This window comes from Stegodyphus dumicola, chromosome 2 (assembly GCF_044657685.1).
Source record: "Stegodyphus dumicola isolate Sdum_Otavi_A_Nest chromosome 2, ASM4465768v1".
Classification (NCBI taxonomy): domain Eukaryota; kingdom Metazoa; phylum Arthropoda; class Arachnida; order Araneae; family Eresidae; genus Stegodyphus; species Stegodyphus dumicola.
The window spans coordinates 252,367,116-252,388,997 of NC_140769.1; the positions used below are offsets into that span (position 1 = coordinate 252,367,116).

Genomic DNA, 21,882 nt, shown 5'->3' on the forward strand with positions numbered 1-21,882 from the left:
TAATTTCTTTAAATATAATACAGGGCAATAATATTTGGTGGCAACAATTTGAAAAGTGATTCGCCATTTATATTTTCAATGCAAAATGCCAAAATGAAATTAATAATCCTTCTGGGCAAATTGCCCCTTTGGACTAATAATGTATTCTAAAAGCGATTGGCTGATGCCTAGCAGTAAGGGTTTGGAATCAAGAATATATTTCGCAGAACCATTATATTACTTGCAAGTATTTCATTAACTGATAACTTTAAATTTTGAAATTTCATATAAACTAGAAAAGGGATATAAAAATCAGGAAATATTTTATTTTTAAATAAACATTCAATTTATGTGTAAAGAGCTGCAAATACTTCACTCAGTTGTTGTCGCAGAGCTGTAATTTTATTGGGGGGGGAACTAGGAAATTCCACTAGTTAAGTAATGGAAAATCGAGAAAATTTTGTGATCGAGGAGCAAAAGGCTTTTTTCTGGGAAGGGGGGTGGTCTATACCAGAAACAAAGCAGTAACACAGATAACTAGCATGTAACTAAATAAAATATTATACATTTCTTTAAATTACAAATTTACATTTATTAATCAATTCAAGAAATGCATACAAAAGCATTAAAGTCAAGATTGTTTAATTTGACCGTATTTTTAGACATTACGCTGTACATAAAACGGCTTTCCTTCGTTAAGAAGTTCGTTTTTAAAAAGGTACCCTTTTTCATCGAAATCGTCGTCACTGATACGAAATGAAGGACGATTTATACTATACCTCAATTTCCTGGCCTGTAAGATGCGCAGTGGTTTATCAGGTTAAAACTTGCAAAAAATACTTAGACAGAAAAGGATTAAGTACTTATTTTAATGATAACACTTCATACAACGAAAGCGGAACTGTTGCATTAAAAAATTAGCAAATATATCAGCGTTTCTTAGAATCCCAGAAATTCGTCATCACTGTTGCTAAAATCTTTCCATCTAGCGCACTGCTAATTCCACACTATTTAAAAGATTTGTCGGATAAAATTGGATAATAGGATAAATGTATTTTTCAGTATTAACTTCATTCTGAAGAATTTTCTGCAGTCTAGTTTGCGTTATTTTATTCACAAGTCTCAAATTAAAAACAATTTAATGTTTATATGTCATTAGAAAATTAACCAAAAAGTGGCAACCACAATGTAATTGAAAAACAGTCCTTTAGACGTGAAAAGGTTGAAGACTATTTGTGTTAAGACTATTTTCTCAGATACTCAGCTACTTCGCATGCATGGAACATAGCATTCGAAATGAAAAACTCGATATTTACTACAAATTCATTCGTGTAACAAATATCTGTACTCCTACTTTAAAAAAAGATGTTATTTGCCTTACACTTTATAGTTCACTAATACATTTTCATTGTACAAAATTGCATTCATTCGAAGAGTTCTATTTGTATTTTCCTCTGTATAAAAACTGAATGTAGAGAAGTTAGATGTTTAAACGACCCCCCACATTTTCTCAAGACCACGAGCAAGATTATCCAGCTCCTTTTCAGCCCCTCCCGTGAAAAAAGGGGTTCTAAATTTACGACCTGACCGCATATGAGGTGATTTCGTTCTAATCAGCAGGTCTCTCTAGACAAGCAGCAGCGGTGACAGCATTCAGTCTTTTGTTATGAATCATGCTGATTATGATCTTACTTCTTATTTTAACCTATGCCATATGACATAAAATCTACCTGCTATTTATTAAACCTCTAGACTGACCAAGTATGTGACAAAATGAGATGTACAAAAAATCAACTTAAAAAGCTAACTGTTAGTAAAACATAAATGTTGCTTATTTTCTTTCAAATATGTCTTTTTTAAGTGTAAAATATTTAATGCTACTTGATAAATTGCATAAAGTTTATTTTATTCTCAAACTTATTAATAATTATGTTAATTAATTCATGTTTACTAATAATGCATGCTACTTAGGAATTACAAAAGTGAAATTCAGGCATAGATAGTATTTTTAATTGAATTTATTCAGTTCCCATTTGCTCACAGGTCCTTAATTTTTTTCATTAATGGTCCTTAAAAGTCCTTAAAAGCACTTAATTTCCATGTGCAGAAATGTGTACGAACCCTGACTACAGCTATTTGTTTATCTTCAAAATAATTATTTTAAGATTACAGCTATTTGTTTATTTTCAAAATATCCGGATGCTGTACCTGTCCCTAATATTGGCACAATGTCAGTAATTGAAGCCTTGTTAAAATATTTAGTAGAATGGATTTCCCGAAAGAAATACAAACTGATAAAGGTATCTCTTTTATGAGCAATCTAGCCATTGAATTTGTAAAAAAAAATTTGGAATAAAAATAACTAGAAGCTTAGTACACATCCACAGAGCAGCCCTGTTGAAAGATTTCACTGAATAATCAAACGAATTTTAAAAGTCTTATGTATTGAAGCAGCCTCTGAGTGGGAGAAGCAAGTCCCCACAGCTCTATTTGCTTTAAGAACAATAACGCATGAGAGTATGGGATTTACACCTGCAGAATTAGTATATGGCTGAAATCGTAGAACACCTGTAACATTATTATATGAATAGTGGATGAATCCTGAAGATGAAGGAAATAACATTGAGTACGTTTTTCAATTGATAAATCGGTTGAAAAGATGCAAAGAGCTGGCTACAGATAAAATGCTGGAAGTGTAAACCAAAAGAAAAGTGTGGTACGATCGTAAAGCTATCAAAAGAGAATTCTCTGAAGGAGATTTAGTATTAGTTGTATCAATGAATAAACCAAACAGACTAGCAGTTGAATGGAAAGATCCTGGGAAGGGGGAGAAGAAATTATCCAAAACTAATTATGTTGTGAGTTTCGAAGGAAAAAAAAGACTTTAATCAAGTCTAGCATGGTAACATGCTAAAACCTTATCATAAGCGAGCAGAATCGGTTAACCTTGCAATTACAGAAGATCAATCTGAAATTGATGATATGGAGGAAAATTTCCCAACAATTGTCTCTGAACCAACATTGTTCGATTATGAGGACATTAAAGAAAACCGTTCCTTAAGTGATAAGTTAAATGAACAACAAATTCAAGAATTGCATGATATGCTGCTGAAGTTTTCAAAAATCTTCTCTAATAAGTCTGGAAAAACTCATTTAATAACACATGATATTCAATTGACAGAAAACACCCCAATCCACTGTAAACCATACAAAATGTCTCCTAGACAAACGGATATATTAAAAACAGAAATTGATAAAATGCTTCAGCATAAAATAATTGAAATAGGAGATTCAGATTACACTTCTATGATTTTAGTGGAAGTAGCAGGGAGGGATCCAAGACCTTGTATCGACTATAGAAAATTGAATAAGTTGACAAAAACACAATTCTTTTCCTTGTCTAACATCGAACAACGAGTAGAAACGGTAGCAGGTGCAAAATATATAACTCTTTTGGATTTAACAAAGGGATACTGGCAAATACCTTTAACACCTAATACTCGAAGATTAGCCACTTTTGTTACAAGTTTTGGCACATTTAGACCTCTACGGATGATTTTTGGACTTAAAAATACACCATTTTCATTTAGTAAAATGATGGCCGAAATCCTTCACGGTTGTGAAAACTTTGCTGTTCGATATTTAGATGATGTGGCAAACTTTTCTAATGCCTGGGAAGAACATTTAAGTCACCTGAAAGCCGTTTTGATTAAAATAAAGGACGCTGGTTTAACTATTAAACCTATAAAATGTAAATTTGCTCAAGATAAGAATAAAATATCTAGGACGTATTGTAGGTCATGGTATAAGAATGCCAAGTGGAGTGAAAGTAAAAGCTATTCTTGATTTTCCAGTGCCATCCACAAAAAGTCAAGTCAGAGCGTTTTTAGGATTAGTGGGATATTGTAATCACTACATTCTCTTGTTCTCATCTATCGCAGCACCTTTAACAGAAACTTTGAAAGGAAACTTAAAGAAAGGGAAAATAAATTGGACAGAAGAGTGCTCAAAAGCATTTGAAGAGCTAAAGGAGAAACTGTCTCAAAGGCCTATACTACATGCACCTGATTTCAATAAGGAGTTTATTTTGCAAACTGATGCTTCAAACTCTGGTATGGGTGTCATTTTAGCTCAAAAAGATGAACGAGACAATGAACATCCAGTATTATACCTCAGTAAGAAGTTTACAGAAACTGAAAAAAAGTACTCTACCACAGAAAAGGAATGTGCCGCTGTAGCATCTGATTTCGAGAGTATCAGTACTCTTATACCTGAGAACCTCTGTGAACGAGAGAGTGTAATGTAACTGCGTAAATAGCGTATCGCTGCTGTTTTATGAATTAGTTAGAAATAAATGTTTGTGCCGTGAACTAGTCTGTTCGGTTGCATCATGCACTTCACTGAACCCACACCGCAAGACACAACAGTTGGCGACGAGAATGGGATTCGAACCCACGCAGGCGAACCACATGGTTCCCGACTCGGCGCACTCGGTTACACGCGTAAGTAGTAGCAAAACCAAAACTTGGATTAAGGGATTCCCCAAAAACTGCAAAAGGTAGGAAAGTTATTTGATTTTTATTTTGACATGATGGAGAAGTTAATTGAAGAATTAATAAAGCAGAATGAAGCTTTAATGGTCGCATTGCAAGAGAAATCAGGACATAAACAAGACAAAATTTCTGTTTCTTTTGATAATTTCGATGAAACGGTAGAAAATTTTGATTCGTTCATAGAACGATTTGAGGCTTTTTTGGACATTTAAAATGTTCCAGAGGCAAAATGTGGGAGAGTTCTGATCTCAAGCTTGAATGTGAAATTGTATAATTTGTTGAAAAATTTACTCTCTCCGGATGATCCTTCAGATAGAAATTTTACCGAACTAAAAAAGGTTCTTAAGAATCATTTAAATCCTATAATAATACCTAGTCAGCACATGTTTATTGATAGAAAACAGCATGAGGGGGAATCAATTAGTAGTTATGTCACTGAATTATGCTTGTTAGCGATTACTTGTGAATATAAAGAGGCTATGCTAAATACAATGTTTGTTGTATGTAAGGGATGTTTTCGTTAGCGGTCTACAAGATTGTAATATCTTAGATCGATTATTTCAGGAAGATGATATTGATTTAGAGAAAAAATTAAAGATAGCCTTGGCGATGGAAAAGGCGGTTAAGGGTACAAATGAGATTATAGGAAATTCCGTAGAACTGAAAGTACTTAAAACCAAGAAAAATGAATCCAAACCGGGGAAGCAAAACTTTGTTGCTAAGAATAATAAAGGTAAAAATGAACTTGTTCGCATTGCTTAGGAGCAAATCACAATAAAAACAACTGTAGATTTGCAACAAGTGAATGTCGCTTTTGTAAAAAAATTGGACATATCGAAAGGGCGTGTTATTTGTCTAGGAAAAACCGACAGGTTAAACAAAAGAAAGTTGAGGCAAATAATGATTATGATTCGAAAAATGTGGTCCCCATCTATGGATTTAGCTCTAGAACGCACATGTTAAGAGAGGAAGAGCTGAAAAGACCGCCAATAATGGTTCAAGTTAAAATTGAAAACAAACCAGTTAGCATGGAACTTGATACTGGGGGAACAGTTTCGGTAATTAATGTCTATAAATAACTTTAGATATATTTCCAATAAAAAGGTTCAGCCTACAAATTTAGTTTTTAAAACTTACAGGGGTGATAAGGTGGTACCTTTAGGCTATGTTCCCGTTAAAGTTGAATACGAAAGTCAAAAATTAGTTTTAAATTTATACATTGTGAAGGAAAATTTGGACACAATCTTCGGCTGAGAATGGCTGTATAAAATCAATCTCGATTTTAATGCCATCAAAACATTGAAAACTTCTAGTGAATTGAATTTTAAAAAATTGCTTGAGGAGTATAAGGAAATTTTTGACGGTAAATTAGGTGAAATTAACAATCACGAAGTAAAACTAAATTTGAAACCTCAAAACCTAAAAACTCTCAACCAATATTTTGTAGGACCTGTACCTTTGGCATTAAAAAATAGAGTTGAATCAGAAATTGATCAGCTTGAGAAAAAGGTATCATTGAGAGGGTTGAGACTTCAGAATCGGCAACACCAGTTGTGCCAATTGTTAAATCTGATGGTTCCATTAGGTTTTGTGCTGATTATTCTGTGACTCTGAATCCTAATTTGGAAGTGCCACAGCATCCATTACCAAAACTCGGAAGAAATATTTTCATGTTGAGGTAAAAATTTCTCGAAACTTGATTTCAGTCATGCTTATCTACAAATGAAGGTGCATCCAGAGAGCCAACGATTATTAACAATAAACACACATAAGGGGTTGTATATTTGTAAACACTTAATGTATGGATTCAATGCTGCCCCAGCTATTTGGCAGCACTATGTTAAGGGATTATTTCAAGGGATCAAAGGAATTAAAATTTTTATGGATGATGCTCGAGTGACAGGACTGGATGATCAGTCTCATTTAAAAGCATTGGAAATATTTTTCAAAAAATGCAAGGAGCACTGCTTAAAATTAAACTTAACTAAAAGTAAGTTTTTTCAAAATGAGATTAAATTTTTAGGACATAAAATTGATGCCGATGAATTGCATAAAACGGATGGAAAGATTTCGGCAATTGCTAATGCTCCTATGCCGAAAGGCGTCCAAGACATCAAAATCTTTTTGGGATTAGTGAATTTTTATGCCAAATTTTTCCCTAATTTGGCAACTTTGGCACATCCCTTACATAATTTAACAAAAAAAAAAAAAAAAAAAAAAAAAAAAAAAAAAGATGTTAAATAGAGTTGGTTAAAAAACTGCCAAATAGCTTTTGAAAAAATTAAAATGGAAATTTGTTCAGACATAGTTTTAATGCATTACGATCCCACATTACCGTTAATGCTAGCTACTGATGCATCTCCAGTAGGTCATGGAGCAGTGCTCTCGCATGTTTTGTCTGATGGAACAGAAAGGTGTATAGCATTCGCATCGAGGACACTGACTAACACAGAGCAGAAATACGCCCAAATCGATAAAGAAGCACTGTCAATTGTTTGGGCTGTCAAAAAAGTTTTATCTATATCTAAAGGGGAGACGATTTTCTCTGGTGACAGATCATAAACCTTTAGTGGCTATTTTCAAATCGAAAAGAGGACTTCCTATCCTCGCAGCCACCCGACTTTTATATTATGCACTGATATTGCAGGCATATTAGTTTGATATTGTATATCGAAATACCAAGGAACACGGTAATGTTGACTGCCTGTCGCGCCTGCCTCTTAAGTCCGAAGATTTAAGCATTAAGGATGATGTTGAAATATTCCAACTCTCCCAAATTGAAACTCTTCCGGTAACAGCTAGGGAGATAGCTCGGGAAACGCGAGCTGATGAAGAATTAAATAGTCTTTATATGAAATTAAAATCTGGAGAAAGTTTGAAAGGTAGGGAAGCAGAGTACACCTTATAAGATGACTTTATAATGAGTGGTCAGAGGGTAATTGTTCCGAAAAAACAAGTTACAATTCTCGAAGAGTTACACCAAGGACATTCAGGAATCATTAAAATGAAGGCAATCGCCAGATCCTACATCTTTTGGAAGGGAATTGATCATGATATTGAAGAAGTTTTGAGAAACTGTGTCGATTGTATTAACCCAGCGGAAGTCGCACCAAGAAAAGTTACTAGAGTGGGCGCGTGGGGTATCACATACCCCAATACTTAAAATATGATAAAAATAGTATTAAATTTAAACAAATTTAAATTCTAAACAAATACGTATAAAAGTAAAAAAGTCGAAAAGCAAATTTAAATTCTAAAAAAAGGAAAAAAGCCAAAATAATTTAAAAATATGCAAACATGTAAAAGATTTAATAGATTTAAATCTCGAACTAATCTACAATATCATTTAAATTCAGAAGCATAAGCAAATCAAGTGTAAAATCTATCCATGAAAATAAATCTAATTATTTAATAAATTAAAATTAAATTAAACAAGTTTTTAAAAAAATGCATATGGGAATGATCGTAGAGTAGGCAGGAGACAGACTTATCAAGGGGAAGGTGCCTCCAAACCTAACTCTCCAATCATTCAATTCGTGTTTCGTCATTCATGCAGGCAAGGGTAAAAGTCAAAACCAAAAGTAATTCCAATAAAGTGGTACCCTTAGAAATTAACATTTAAGAATTAAAGTTTAAAACGGAAAATACTAATTAAGTCTTTTGAGAAACAAGCAAGTAAAGTCAAGAATTAAACTTTTTCTTAAAAAATTAATTTTTTATAAAATAATAAAAAAAAATTTAGAAACCAATGTATTTTAGAAATCCTTGTCTACAGAAACTTCCCCTACACGAATATGCATATCAATAAAAAGGAACTATAAAAGAACTGTACATAATCCATATAAACCAATAAGAAACAAAAAGTAACAAAAAGAACTAATTCACAATTTTTAAAAAAAATATATATTTAAAAATATAATTTCATATTTAGAAAATACTTAGATACTACATATTTTTTTTTTTTTTTTAATATTTAAAGCAAGTAAATAGTAAGTTTTAATTGTAACTTCCCTACTATATGATTGTTGGGGTCTGCAAAAGTGTGTTCTTCAAATTATATAGAGGGTGCTTATGTAGGTAAAGTTGAGTGTCAAGCTGTTATCTTTGTTATAGTAAAAACTTTTTTGTAAATATTAATATTAATTAAATTAAATTAAATTAAAAATCCTAAAGGTAGTAATATTAATTATTTAGGGAGTTAAGTAACTGAGCCAATCAAGAGATGTATGTTTGCTTGAAGGAAATTAAAATGATGTGGTATGTGAAAAAAATTAAAGTGAAGTGGTATGTGAAAAAAATGTAAACTGTATGTAATTTGAAATTTTTAAAACTTTTTTTTTTTTTTTTTTTGTTTTTGTTTTCGTGTGTTATAAATACGTGAATAATAATTGGGTTTCAAAAAATTAATTTCCGAAATAATCTTAGAGTTAAAATTAAGATAAATGAAAATAATAAAAAAATAAACATCATGCCTCTAAGCTTCATTGCATCTCTAATACACCATGCTTGTTTTATTTCTTCACACTTTGAACGAAATACATTCATGTGTTTTTGGCACAGAATGTTTTCACATTTTAAACATTGCATTCATATTCTTCTGTCCTTGGCGAGAGAGCAAAAAATTTGTCATCTTTCATACTTAGTTGTTTCGAATTTCATGTATTCGTTTTAATTCTTCGTCGAAACTTCTGCTTTTGTTTTGCATGAAGTACATCAATTTCTTGGAAAAGTATTAATCTCTGATCTTTGTTCAATACTTTTTTCATTAATTGTAATGTTAAACCCATCAAAAACAGACTTCTGTTTCAGGTTGGTGGATTAGCAGTTGAATGTAATATAATTCAAGCATTTATTACAGCAACATTCAGTGCAGAAAAGAAAATTACCATTGGCTACCTCCTTGTTATTCTGGCAATTGAATAATTGGCTGACATTTCATCCCTCATATCCACTGTTCCTTTAGTCATATTATTAATACATATAATTCCTGACGTTTTATTTTCTCCAATACAGTCAAAAGTCGTTAATCCGGACTCGTCGGGACTTCGGCAATTCCGGATTATGGATTTTTCCGGATTATAGATCATCAGTTTAAATCTGGTAACATGACATGCAGAAATTGCAAAATTAAAAATATGAAAGCGTAATTTATGAAATAAAGAACAATTATGATCTAAAGGGTATCAAAATTTACAAAAAGAAAAAGCTTAATATTTATTTGTTTACTTTATTAAACATTTCTTTCGATGTAAGTTGCTTCGTTTCATGTGATAATATTTTCTCTTTAATTCTATTAAACAGACATAATTTCTTGTTTAGTTACAAAGTTCCGCTGTTCAAGTCCTATAATTGCTGTGTTGAGAATACGGACAAATTTGTCAATCGAAATGTTTTTGTTTTCAATAACCTCTGGGTCACTTTCTTCACTATCGGAAGCGAATTATAATGACGAGGAACTTGATTTAAATCATATCAAAGAGGGAGTACATCGAGATGAAATACTACACTTAGTAAGGAATTATAAGCCAAATAAAATAAAAACATCTGCCCTGAAGATAAGGATAGTGCTGGCAGATCAACTTCCAATCCGCTGCGTGAAATTGATAAACAGATTTCGGATTTCAAAACATACTTTCGCTTTGTAGATACAAATTACATATTAGTAAATATATATCGGAAATTCTATTTGACACAATCGAAAGTTCAAGCTTACTTTTATGAAATTGCTCTAACAGTCTGCAAAAAATAATAAGCCGGATCCAATTCGAAGATTAAGGAACAACGCAATCTGCAACATTAACTAAATTAGATAATTTTAGCTTAGCTTATACCTCCGTTACAAATTAAACGCGCATGCGCACAAACATATTCGCAGCCATAAAGGTCTTACGTGCTCTCGTAAACGCCTGTGTGCATGCGTGAATGCGACGCATGCGCAGAAAGTTTGTAGCTTTGAGGTCCGGATTATGGGTGTCCGAATTAACGGGGTTTGACTGTAGTATCATCTATAGTATGATCGTTATATAATGCTGAAAGCATAAGAACAGTTTTTTCTTTTTTAAGAACATCAGGAATTAATGTTTTATCTTTTTCAAAACCAAAACATTGTAGAAAAAATTCTTAGTTTCATCTTCAGTTTCCGAAGTGCAATCTTCATAGCTTTCAAATATTTCTAATAAATCTCACATGCGTTGCATCTCCAATTCATAGGGACTCATTCTTTGTACCATAATGCAGTTAGAAATTTTTAAGAATTTAATGTCAAGTACTTTAAAATTACTTGCGAGTAGAAATATTTACTGTTACACTCTAAAAATAAATTTCTAAACTACCGTAATTTCCGGAAGAAAGGTCGCATCAGCGTAAACGCCGCACTCGAGAAAAATGGTGGGAAAAAAATTAATATTACACAGAAACGCCGCAATAGATTAAATTGCGCGTGACATCTTCGTGGGCCGTATAGATGCAAAAACTCAACCTAAGTCCTGATATTTGACATACCAGTTAAGAAAAATGCATGAAATGAAACCATAACTCAAAAATAAATTAAAGGTAAGAAATGTATAGCTTAGGAAATATTTTATTTTTAGTGCACCTAAACGCCGCACCTGCTGAAAATTTAAGTTTTAAACACGTAAACGGCGCGGCGTTTCTTCCGGAAATTACGGTAAATATTCAGTCAGAAAAACACTTACACGGACAGGCGCGTGGGGTGTGTCATACCCCAGTTCCAACAAAATACTGATAAATCTTTTTCTGAAACACACAGGCAAAGAAAAAGCGGTTTTTAAAGTCAACCACAACTAGAAACTCAGTTATTGAAAGCAGCACAGAATTTCAGTTTCACAAGTTAGGAATATTCCACTTTTATGGAGGTTTGGGGTATGATACACCCCACGCGCTTTCCCGCGGGTTAAGTTCAAATCAGATCCAGTAAGGGCAAGGGTCCATCGCTGGGAATATCCAAGTACACCTTGGGAATGCATTAACGTAGATTTTGCAGGCCCTATTTTTGAACGAACGTTCTTGATTATCATTGACGCACATTCTAAATGGCTAGAAGTGTATACCTTAAAGTCAACAAATTCCTTTCAGACAATTGAATGTTTGAGAGACTGTTTTGCAAGATACCTGCTGCCTTTAGTAGTAGTGAGTGACAATAGTCCTCAGTTCACATCTGGGGAATTTGAAACTTTTATAAGGAATTAAACACAAAACGTGTGCTCCATTTAAACCAGCAAGTAACGGGCAAGCAGAGCAGTACGTTTACACCGTTAAACGAGCATTACGTGCAATGCAAGGTTATCCAGGAAATATTAAGCAAAAACTTGCCATGTTCCTCATGAATTATAGAAAAGCACCGAACTTGACAACCTTGTTAAGTCCAGCAATGTTATTCTTAAAAAGAGAAATTAGAACTCGAATTGATTTAGTTGTTCCAAATCTTAGATGAAGAATGGAAGAACGCATCCGAAGGAATACTTATGATTTCAAAGACAGAAATTTTGAGATTGGAGAAAAGGTTGCCATTCAGGATTATAGATCAGCTAATTGCCGATGGAAAATTCGCTGAGTGACAGGTAAAGATGGAGCGCTACATTATACCATTGACGTTCAGGGAACTTTACTGCGGCGGCACATCGATCAGATCAGATTGGTAGGGAGCGAGGTTCCGTCTGCACCGCTAATCTATGAACGTCGTATGGCTGCTACTTCAGATGGCAACGTGAAGCCACAGGCTCTAGACAAGGACATTGAACAAAGAAGTGAAGCTGTGCAAACTTCAGCCAGACTTGAAACATCGTCAGTTCCAAGGAAAACTGAGCCAGTCATTCCAGTGAATCCTGATAAAGAGTTGCAGCAACTCCAGCCAGGACTTGGATGATCTTTGCGCATCCGCAAAGCTCCTCAGAGATTAAATCTCTAAATAAGTGGGGAGGGCTGTAACATCTGATTTCGAGAGTATCAGTACTCTTATACCTGAGAACCTCTGTGAATGAGAGTAGAGGAGAATGTAATGTAACTGCGTAAATAGCGCATCGCTGCTATCTTATGAGTTAGAAATAAATGTTTATGCCGTGAACTAGTCTGTTTGGTTGCATCGTGTACTTCACTGAGCCCACACTGCAAGACACAACGGCCGCCATAATATTTGCTGTAAAGAAACTTCTATGTTATTTAGACGGGCATACTGTATTCCTCATCATGACCGATCATATCTCCTAGTTTGGCTCAAAAATAATGTGAGTCTAAATCCACGACTTATGAGATGGGCAGTAGTACTACAACCCTACAATTACACGGTCGTTCATCAAAGTGGTAAAAACCATAAAAATGTAGACTCATTAAGTTGTACTCCCTAGCCTGATTAAATAATCTCTCTCTCTCTCTCTCTATATATATAAAAAATATTTTGTTCTTTCCTCTCTTCCTCAGTGTATGTTATTTGTTTTATTTCAATTCTGTATTGTGCTGATGTGGTTTTGGGTGGGGGGAAAAAATTGTAAACTTTAATTTATAAAAATATAAATTAAAGTTTATGTGGAGGGGTGAGGTTGTGATATCTTATTATTTAACAAATATTTATCCTTTGATATTGGAGTGGTGTCATATTTGTATGATGTAACCGTTGCTCAGCAACGTAAGGAATTGTTTTAAGATTAGAATTCTGAAGTTTGACCAGCTAGTAGATGTATGAAAATTTTGCCACTTAAGAATTGTATACAAATTATCTTTCTCCGTAAACTAAAAATAAAATTTATGTTTTACTAAGATTATCTGTTTTGTCAATTACTGCAAAATACATTAGAAGATACAGTAGATGGCCAAAAATATGGAAACACCTTGTGAAATGCGTGTTTGAAAAGAAAGATTGATTTTAATGAAATATGTAGGTGGTGCTGGCATTTTTGTCTACTGACGCCACCTATACAACTTCGTAAATGTGCTAAACAGTTCAGTTGTTGTCAGAGTACTGTTATGTGAGGTTGTCATTGCATTATGTCAGAGTTAACAGACTTCGAACGTGGGCAAATTGTTGGAGCACGTATGGTAGGTGCTTCCGTAAGCAAGGTAGCCGAGGTGTTTAGTGTTTCAAGAGGTACTGTATCGAAGATTTATTCCGCATATTTGAAAAGCGGAAAAACATCATCTGCTAAATCACAGTGCGGACGAAAGTGTGTCCTGAGTGATCGTGACAGACGATCATTAAGGGCAATTGTGACGAAAAATAAGAAGACCACAGCTGCAAAAGTTACTGCTGAAATGAATGTTGTGTTACCGAACCCTGCGAGTACCAAAACAATTAGAAGGGAGCTTCATAAACAGGGAATTGCTGGCCGTGCTGCAATTGAGAAGCCACTCATCAGTGATGCTAATCCCCGTAACAGGAAAAGGTGGTGTTTAAGTCATAAAGCCTGGACTATAGAGCAGTGGAAGCGAGTAATATGGTCTGACGAGTCTTCTTTCACATTGTTTCCCACTTCTGGCCGAGTTTACGTTTGGAGAACGCCATCTCAAGGTTATAATACAGACTGTTTGTTGCCAAGAGTGAAACATGGCGGGGGTTCTGTTATGGTTTGGGCAGCCATATCATGGTTCTCTGCTAGCCCCATGATAACTGTGTCAGGGCGCATGACTACCAAGACTTATGTGAACATTTTGGCCGATCAAGTTCATCCCATGGTACAAACTTTGTTCCCCCATGGTGATGGTGTCTTCCAAGACGACAAAGCCCTTGTTCACACAGCTCACATTGTCCAGGACTGGTTTTCTGAGCACGAGGATGAGTTGTCCCATCTCCCCTGGCCACCACAGTCACCAGACCTGAATATTATCGAACCTTTGTGGTCTACATTGGAGCGGAAAGTGCGTTCTCGTTATCCACCGCCAACATCGTTATCTGAACTTGCCACCGTTTTGCAGGAAGAACGGTATAATATTCCCTTGGCAAACGTACAGGAACTGTATTTATCCATTTCGAGAAGACTGCAAGCTGTTTTGGATGCCAACGGGTTTCCTACACCATATTAAGCAAAGAAACATGTTTTTTTAAAGGTGTTTCCATATTTTTGTCCAACCCCTGTATATATATATATATAGCCTGGCTTCTTGGAGGTTAAATATCAAGCCCAAATATTATAAAACAGCACTGATGAGAACTTCCTCGGGTAGCAAATATTACTTCATGAATATGCGGTTTATTTTTTTATGTACCTGTAAAATCTTTTAATGCTTTGGATTGAAATCCTTTTACTCCCTTTAAACAATTGTTAAAGAAAACCGTTTGAAAATAGAAATAAGAAAAGCATTTTCTGAATGTATAAAAATGAAGGCCAATGTTGATTTATTGAAATTTGTGTAGCAGATTTTTCTGGAAGAGGAGTTTATAATAAATTCTTGTTAAATAAATATTTGAATAATTTACTACAGAATAAAGTTGAAAGTTTTTTTAAGCATTTTGTTCAAGCATTTTTTTTAATTTTAAAAAGAAGCATGGTTACAAATTGCTCTTGATGACTGTGTAGAGCAAGGATTCTTAAAGAATTTGAGCATCTCTTATATAGTGTGCATTTTTGTGAGATTTTAATTTATTATTATAATATTAATGTTATATTTTCATAATAAGCAAATCAAATTTTAGTTCCATTTGCAGACTTCAGGTGATTATTAAATCAAAAACTGCCGAAGATCTGCAAACCATTTTAGCCTTCCGCAGTTGCGAGATTAAGCAGTTCTTTCATTTGAAATGTGTACAATTTCTTATCAGTTGTAAATTTTAATGCAAGCTATGTTTGTGTCCACTGCGCTTTGTAATTGGAAAAGTGAGCTGAGCCAAAGATTAAAAATTGCTAATATCGAGCAAGCTTGGTGACATTGCATATGTCCTCAAGCTAAGAAATTCAGATTTGCTATATAAGATTTTTTAAATATTGCCTTTATAAATATACTTTTCAAATTATGTTCTGTTGCAGAATTATTTTTGATATTAATAATGTTCTTCACTGCATTAAAATGTTTCTGACCCTTTTTATATTCTGTAAAAATGCACGGTATTGTTGCGTTTTTTTTTCTGACACCAGTTGTTACGTTATTTTCTTCCTTCACGTTTGTACAGGGTTCGTTATTATTTGGTGTGAATAATGACAATACTACTTGATGAAGTATGAAAACACACTTTATTGGCCAGTATTGTCAAGCCAGCTCCAAAAAACGTTTTTACAGTCGTCGGTGAACTACTATAAAGACGCTGACACGATCAGCAACACAGCCTCCAGGTTACCAGGCTATTACGGTGGATACAGCTTCACGGCAAAGCACTAGGGTACAGCTCCCGACTGCTTGGTCGTTCTCAGAACTCCACGTACTCTCGAGACTCTCCACGCTACAACTCGCGATGCACTTGACGACACACAGAGCACAGCTTCCGACTCTTCGGTTCAGTCATTCCCGGAGCTCAACACGATCTCTCGACAATGCACTAACCATGATATACTACGAGGCTCTTTAGTGCATTCGATGACCCACTTGGCACTCACTGCCCGGCTGTCAACTGGATTAAATCTGCAGGGATTGACTGCTAGATGAGACACCAACTCGATACTAACTGCGGACCAGCAGGGTTTATATAGCTTTTGGTTTGTGTTTGAAAACATTCTGGCCTAAAATGGTAAGAATTCATTCCAGAAGGTCCTTTATCCATTCATGGCAAATCGCCAATTTTGTCGCCAAATGTGGCAGTCCTGCCTTCCATTACCATTTTATAGCAACCCTAAACCTTCTTTGAGTGGAAGCTATCTCACCGCGCCTGTACATTTTGTAACAGTATTATACTTTGCGTAACACAGGAAAACTTTGATTAATGCGTTACATTTGAAATGCTTAGTGGAAAGTATAATAACCAGTGTTATTCCTAGGATTTTTTTGGAAGAGTAAAAATACTCCTTGACTTTTTTAGGAGGAGTGAAATTCATTTATGACGAGTGAAATATGGAAAAAGCATCAACTACAGAGACAAATTTTCTATAAAAAAAAACTTTTTAATGGACAAAATGGGAAAAAAAAAAAAAAAAAAAAAAAAAAAAATGAGGATGCTATTTTGTTTTTTGATAATTATAGCATATGTTAAATATTAGTAGAAATTATTAAACATTATAAATAAAAGAATTTATTTTACATTAAACGTTCTAAATGAAATATTTATTTAATGTTACAAATTTAATATCCTTTTCCTCTGATTTTTCCACAGTGTTACAGCTGATTTCCTTACAACATCAAAACTCTTTCAAAATTAAAGTTAGAAAAAACATGCATTCTTGGTTACATTACAATTTTAATGTCTTTTTCCCCTGATTTCCTTATAGTATCACAGCTCTTTCAAAATTAAAATCACAAAAAACATTTCCTCTTTGTTCTTTGAAATCTGGGCCTTGCTCAGATATTTTCGTTAGAATTTCCAGTTGTTCCCCCCCCCCCCCCAAATCTGTTTCTCCTGTTTGACTTGATCCTATTTTGAGTAGAAAATCTTCTTTCACAAACAGCTGTTGACAAAGGTATAGTCATAGCTATTTATGCCAGGGCTGTAAATCCTGGATATAAGACTTCACCATCTAAACTTGATGAGAGAACAAATTGGCAAGCTGTTTAAATTTGAATTCTCTGTAGCGTGCATAAAAACACTCTACTTCAATCTTCTCTTGCTTTAACTCTTCTGCTGAAACACCCAAAACCGAAGTAGAATCTGGCCTATAATAATGTTTAATAACATTATCTAGGGACTCCAATCTTGATGATCCTGTTCCAATCTGACACAAGAGGGATTCAACAAAACATCAAAATCCTGCAAAATATGCATCTGCAATTTTATTTGCTGCAAATTAAATCTTTCTTGCAGATTCTCTATCAGTGCACTCAAAATGCATTTTTAGCACTCATGAAATCATTTAAAGATATAGTAGAAACAGATAATTTAATATCTTGAACTCGATAATGCCCATTTTTAAAAGCAGACTCTAAAAATTCCTTTAGATAAGTGCCATGATCTTCCTCCTTTTTCATTTCCTGCATGCGATTAATAGTTGATTCTAGACTGTTAACCTATACAGAGAAGTCCACATCATTGCTCTGAAAAGTTCTTCTGACTGTTCATATAATCAGTAACACATCTCTCAAAAATGACTAGGTGGCTGCAAATGAAAATTGTGAGCATTGTTTAATTAATCCTGAGCTCTTGTCCATAGAATTGATTGTTTTTCTGTTTGCAATTATGTCTGTCAGGGCAAGGATCACAGCATCATAACTGATATGACATGCATCAACTGCATCCCCAAGTGACAACCACCGAACAGCATTTATGTCTTTGAGAGTTAAGTTTGGCTCATTTAACACATCTTGCATCAATTTCTGCTTTACAATCCTAATATTGGACATGTGAAAATAAGCATACAATGAACCTAAAATTTTCAGGCAGCTTTGAAACAGGGATATTCCATCAGCAGCTTGGAAAACAGCTAAAGCTAAATGGTGAGCTATGCAGTGACAGTGCAACAAACCAGGTATCATATCCTGAAATTTTTTGCCAAGTCCGTTTTTTCCCCCATCATAACAGCAGCACCGTCTGTTGAAAGGCCAACAACTTTTGATAACAGTACTTTTTTTCGTTAAAAAACTTTGTTATTATTTCTTTCAGTGTATCTGCATTGCATTCACCCGATAGTTTTAAATTTGGCCAAAGACTGTTTTGACTTTCATTGTTTGCAAATATTCCACATATATACTACAGTCAAAAGTCTTTAATCCGGACCTCAAAGCTACACACATTCTGCGCATGTGTCAACGCATGCGCAAGAAGGAAGAGTAAAAATCTCAAAATTTACGCAAAATACTGATTTTTGAATAGATAGATGTTAGCTAAGTATCGATTTTCGCATGGGGTGACTCTTAGACGAATTACCGTATTTATGCGAATCTAATGCGCCATCGAATCTAATGCGCATCCCCATTTTAAAACTTTAAATAATAAAAAATTGTTTGTCGGCAATGTAATGCGCATCATTGATATATGAGGCATTTATTGAATCTTATTTTATACGACAATGGATTTGTATATAAACTATAGCGGAACATAGAATTAACCTATTAGTGGGCTATTGTCATGTGAAACAATCATTGTTAATTAGCACTACCGTATATACGGTATCTATCGTAAAATATGAACATGAAATAAATCGTAACTTTTCTATCTAGCTAACAGTTTCTACAGTCAGTGATTAGTAGTAAACGTCTTTATTCACTAATGTTTTCATCACTGGAATCCTCGCAGCTCTCTTCGTCAGAAGCAGATTCATTTCTTCTTTCCTCATCATCGTCATCCTCGGCGTTCCAGAGCACGTCATTGTCACTGCCATTCAACGAATTTGAAATGCAGCATTTCTTGAAAGATTTCACAATCATTGGTGCTTCGATGCTTTTCCAGGCTGCAGAAACCAGTGTGCAACAATGTGCTGGGCAGCACACTTAATTTTTCCTGTCGGGGTCAATACACGGTTTGGCTCACAAAACCATTTTTCGTACTCCGCCTAAACGTACCCCTTAAAAGGTTTATTTATACTAACGTCCAGGGGTTGTAACACAGATGTCATCCCTCCAGGAATGATAACAAGATCACTGCCTAGGCTATGCATCTTCTTTTTTACGTCGTCGGTGAGATGACCACGAAATGCGTCCAGACAAAGCATTGATGATGGATTAGAGAGCCCACCGGGACGGCGTTTCCATACATTTCGGAGCCAATCAAGCATTAATGATTCCGTCATCCACCCCTTCTCTTGGTTTCGAATCAGGACATTATCTGGGAACAGCTTTTCATTCTTAGGGGTTTTAGGGCATGTTTTCCGTTTGAAGATTAAGAAAGGGGGAAGTTTGCACCCATCTGCTGTTATTGCCAGCATCACTGTTACGCGTTGTTTTTCACATCCCGAAGTTTTGATTATAACTTCCTTAGTTCCCTTCTCTGTAATGGTGTAGTTACGAGGCATATCAAACCAAATTGCTGTCTCGTCAGCGGTGCCAATTTGTCCCATTGAAAAATTCTTTTCCTTCTGAAGTGTGATGACATACCGCTGAAATGTTAGTAGTTTTCCCTCAAAATCTGCAGGAAGCTTTTGGCATATTGTTGTACGGCATCTTAGAGATAAACCCATCCACTTCATAAACCGATCCACCCATCCACAGCTAGCCTTAAACTCTTGTTTCAGTATTCCAAGAACTTCAGCCTCCTCTTTTGCTTTATTTCTTATGGTGTCACTAGTCACAGGTTGTCCATTCTTCCTCCTTTCACATACAAATTCCAAAACTTTTTCTTCAGTTTTAGGGTGTCTTCTTTTGCAAGGGCCAGTGAATTTCTTTCTACTAGCTTTAGTTGCAAACAGTGCCAATTTCTGTTGCCGCCACAAGCGAACATTGCTTTCAGCTACGTTGAACTCTCTCCCTGCCTATCTATTGCCATTTTTTTCAGCATAAAGAATTACTTTACGTTTGAAAGTAGCGTCATATGACATTTTCTCTGTTTGCCCTCCATTCGTGACTACGTACTCTGCAGTTTGTATCCTCTATGCAATAATGTGTCAATGATAAATGTAACGGTAAATGTAGTCGAGAAATTTGGTTGACGTCATCGGCAAACTTTGCACTCGAATCTAATGCGCACCCCAATTTTGAATACTACATTTGGCCAAAAACGATGCGCATTAGATTTGCGTAAATACGGTAATTTCATATAAATAGAACGTTAAGTCCCGATTTGCCCACTAGAAGATAAAAGGAGATGTCTATTTATCACAGCCGACAATTATTGATGAGATTTCAATTTTTGTACTGAAAAATGTAATAAAATTGCTATTTTTTTTTTACGAAAAGATAGCAATCAAGCACCCAGATTTGCGCTGTAAGACTAGTGAAGATAAGGACTTTTTAAAAAAGAAGATTGGAATTAAAATTTTATTTTTGTACTGGTAGTTCTCGGTAAAATTTCGACTTTTTTTCTTGACTAGCGCAGAATAATGAAAGAATTAAAAATGCAAACACTATAAGCATAAAAATAATTTAAAGGCATATTAGAAATCATGCTAGAAATTTTTTTTTAAAAAACTTAGTTATTTTTATGCTTTTAGTTCGCCTTCAATTTTCTGAAAAGTGCAAAAGATTTTTTCAGCTTGTAATGTGAAATTTCACCGAACTCCCAAACCACGTGTGTCGATAACCAATTTTACTATTCGAATGACGATCCAGTAATGTGGAATACGTGACGAAATCAGTGCTCTTAAATATACAGTGAAACTTCAATTTCTATCTTCTACCCTCTGGCCGTGATTGCTGAGTAAGCACGGCGCTGCGCAATACCGCGCCTATATTTCTTGCCGCGAAGAAGTCAGGCGAAAATGTCTCAGTGGTGTTTTGAGTAGAAAAAATTTTTTAAGCTAAACCTTTGTTAAAAATTCAGTGCGTGAAAATACGCCTGGCTAGTTTTTTAAAGCGTATTTCCGATTTTCAATGCGTGAAATACGCTCTCAGACGCGTTAAAAATATCTCTGGTAATAACAATCTCTGTGACTAAATGGTTAAAACTATTGAATACTAGTAGTTTCATCTCAGATTTAATTTACATTTGAATTAACTATGCGTACAAGCACATTAGTTGTTTTCTAAAGGCAAAAACTGGAGACCGGTATTTTGAGTTTTGTCTTACCACAATTATAGTTTCATCTACTTGAAGGAAGAAGAATTTAAAGTGCTTGCATAATTAATTAAATTTTAGAAATGTGTAATTAACAAAACAATACATAATTTTGCAATATGTAATTAACAAACAGTTTTTTAAGCAATTTTATAGAAATACCAATAATTAAAATTAATTTTATTTTTCTCATAGCTGTTTAAAGCATTACTTCTGTATTCATTATTATGAAATTTGGTACTTTTCCATTTTGGCAGTGCAAATCTCGCCAAACAGACTTTGTTGGTGACAACATGCAGTATACACATAAAAAATGTTAACAAATGTTAGTTCTAAGAATTTTTTATTTTGAAAGCATAAACATTTTAATATGGTTTATAATTTTGTAAAAAGCCAGTAAATACAGACAGTAAATTTGTAAAAAAACATTAATTTAAGAATTTACTATGCTATCATGGTTCAACATCCTGATTCGCCAGTTCATATTACGTGACCCCAAGGGATCTCATCTCACGTAAACTACGCTACAAAAATATAATTCTCTCAGTAATTATATATACATTAATTTCAAGTTAAATCTTAATTTGGAATACAAGTTAAAATGCAAAAATTATTTCG

At 34.5% G+C, this 21,882-nt stretch overlaps 1 protein-coding gene across 2 annotated transcripts in view; it reads left to right on the forward strand.

Moving 5' to 3' along the window:
- The window catches only part of LOC118205719 (uncharacterized), a 97,259-nt gene that overhangs the window by 24,711 nt on the left and 50,666 nt on the right, over positions 1-21,882 (forward strand). The window lies entirely within an intron of this gene.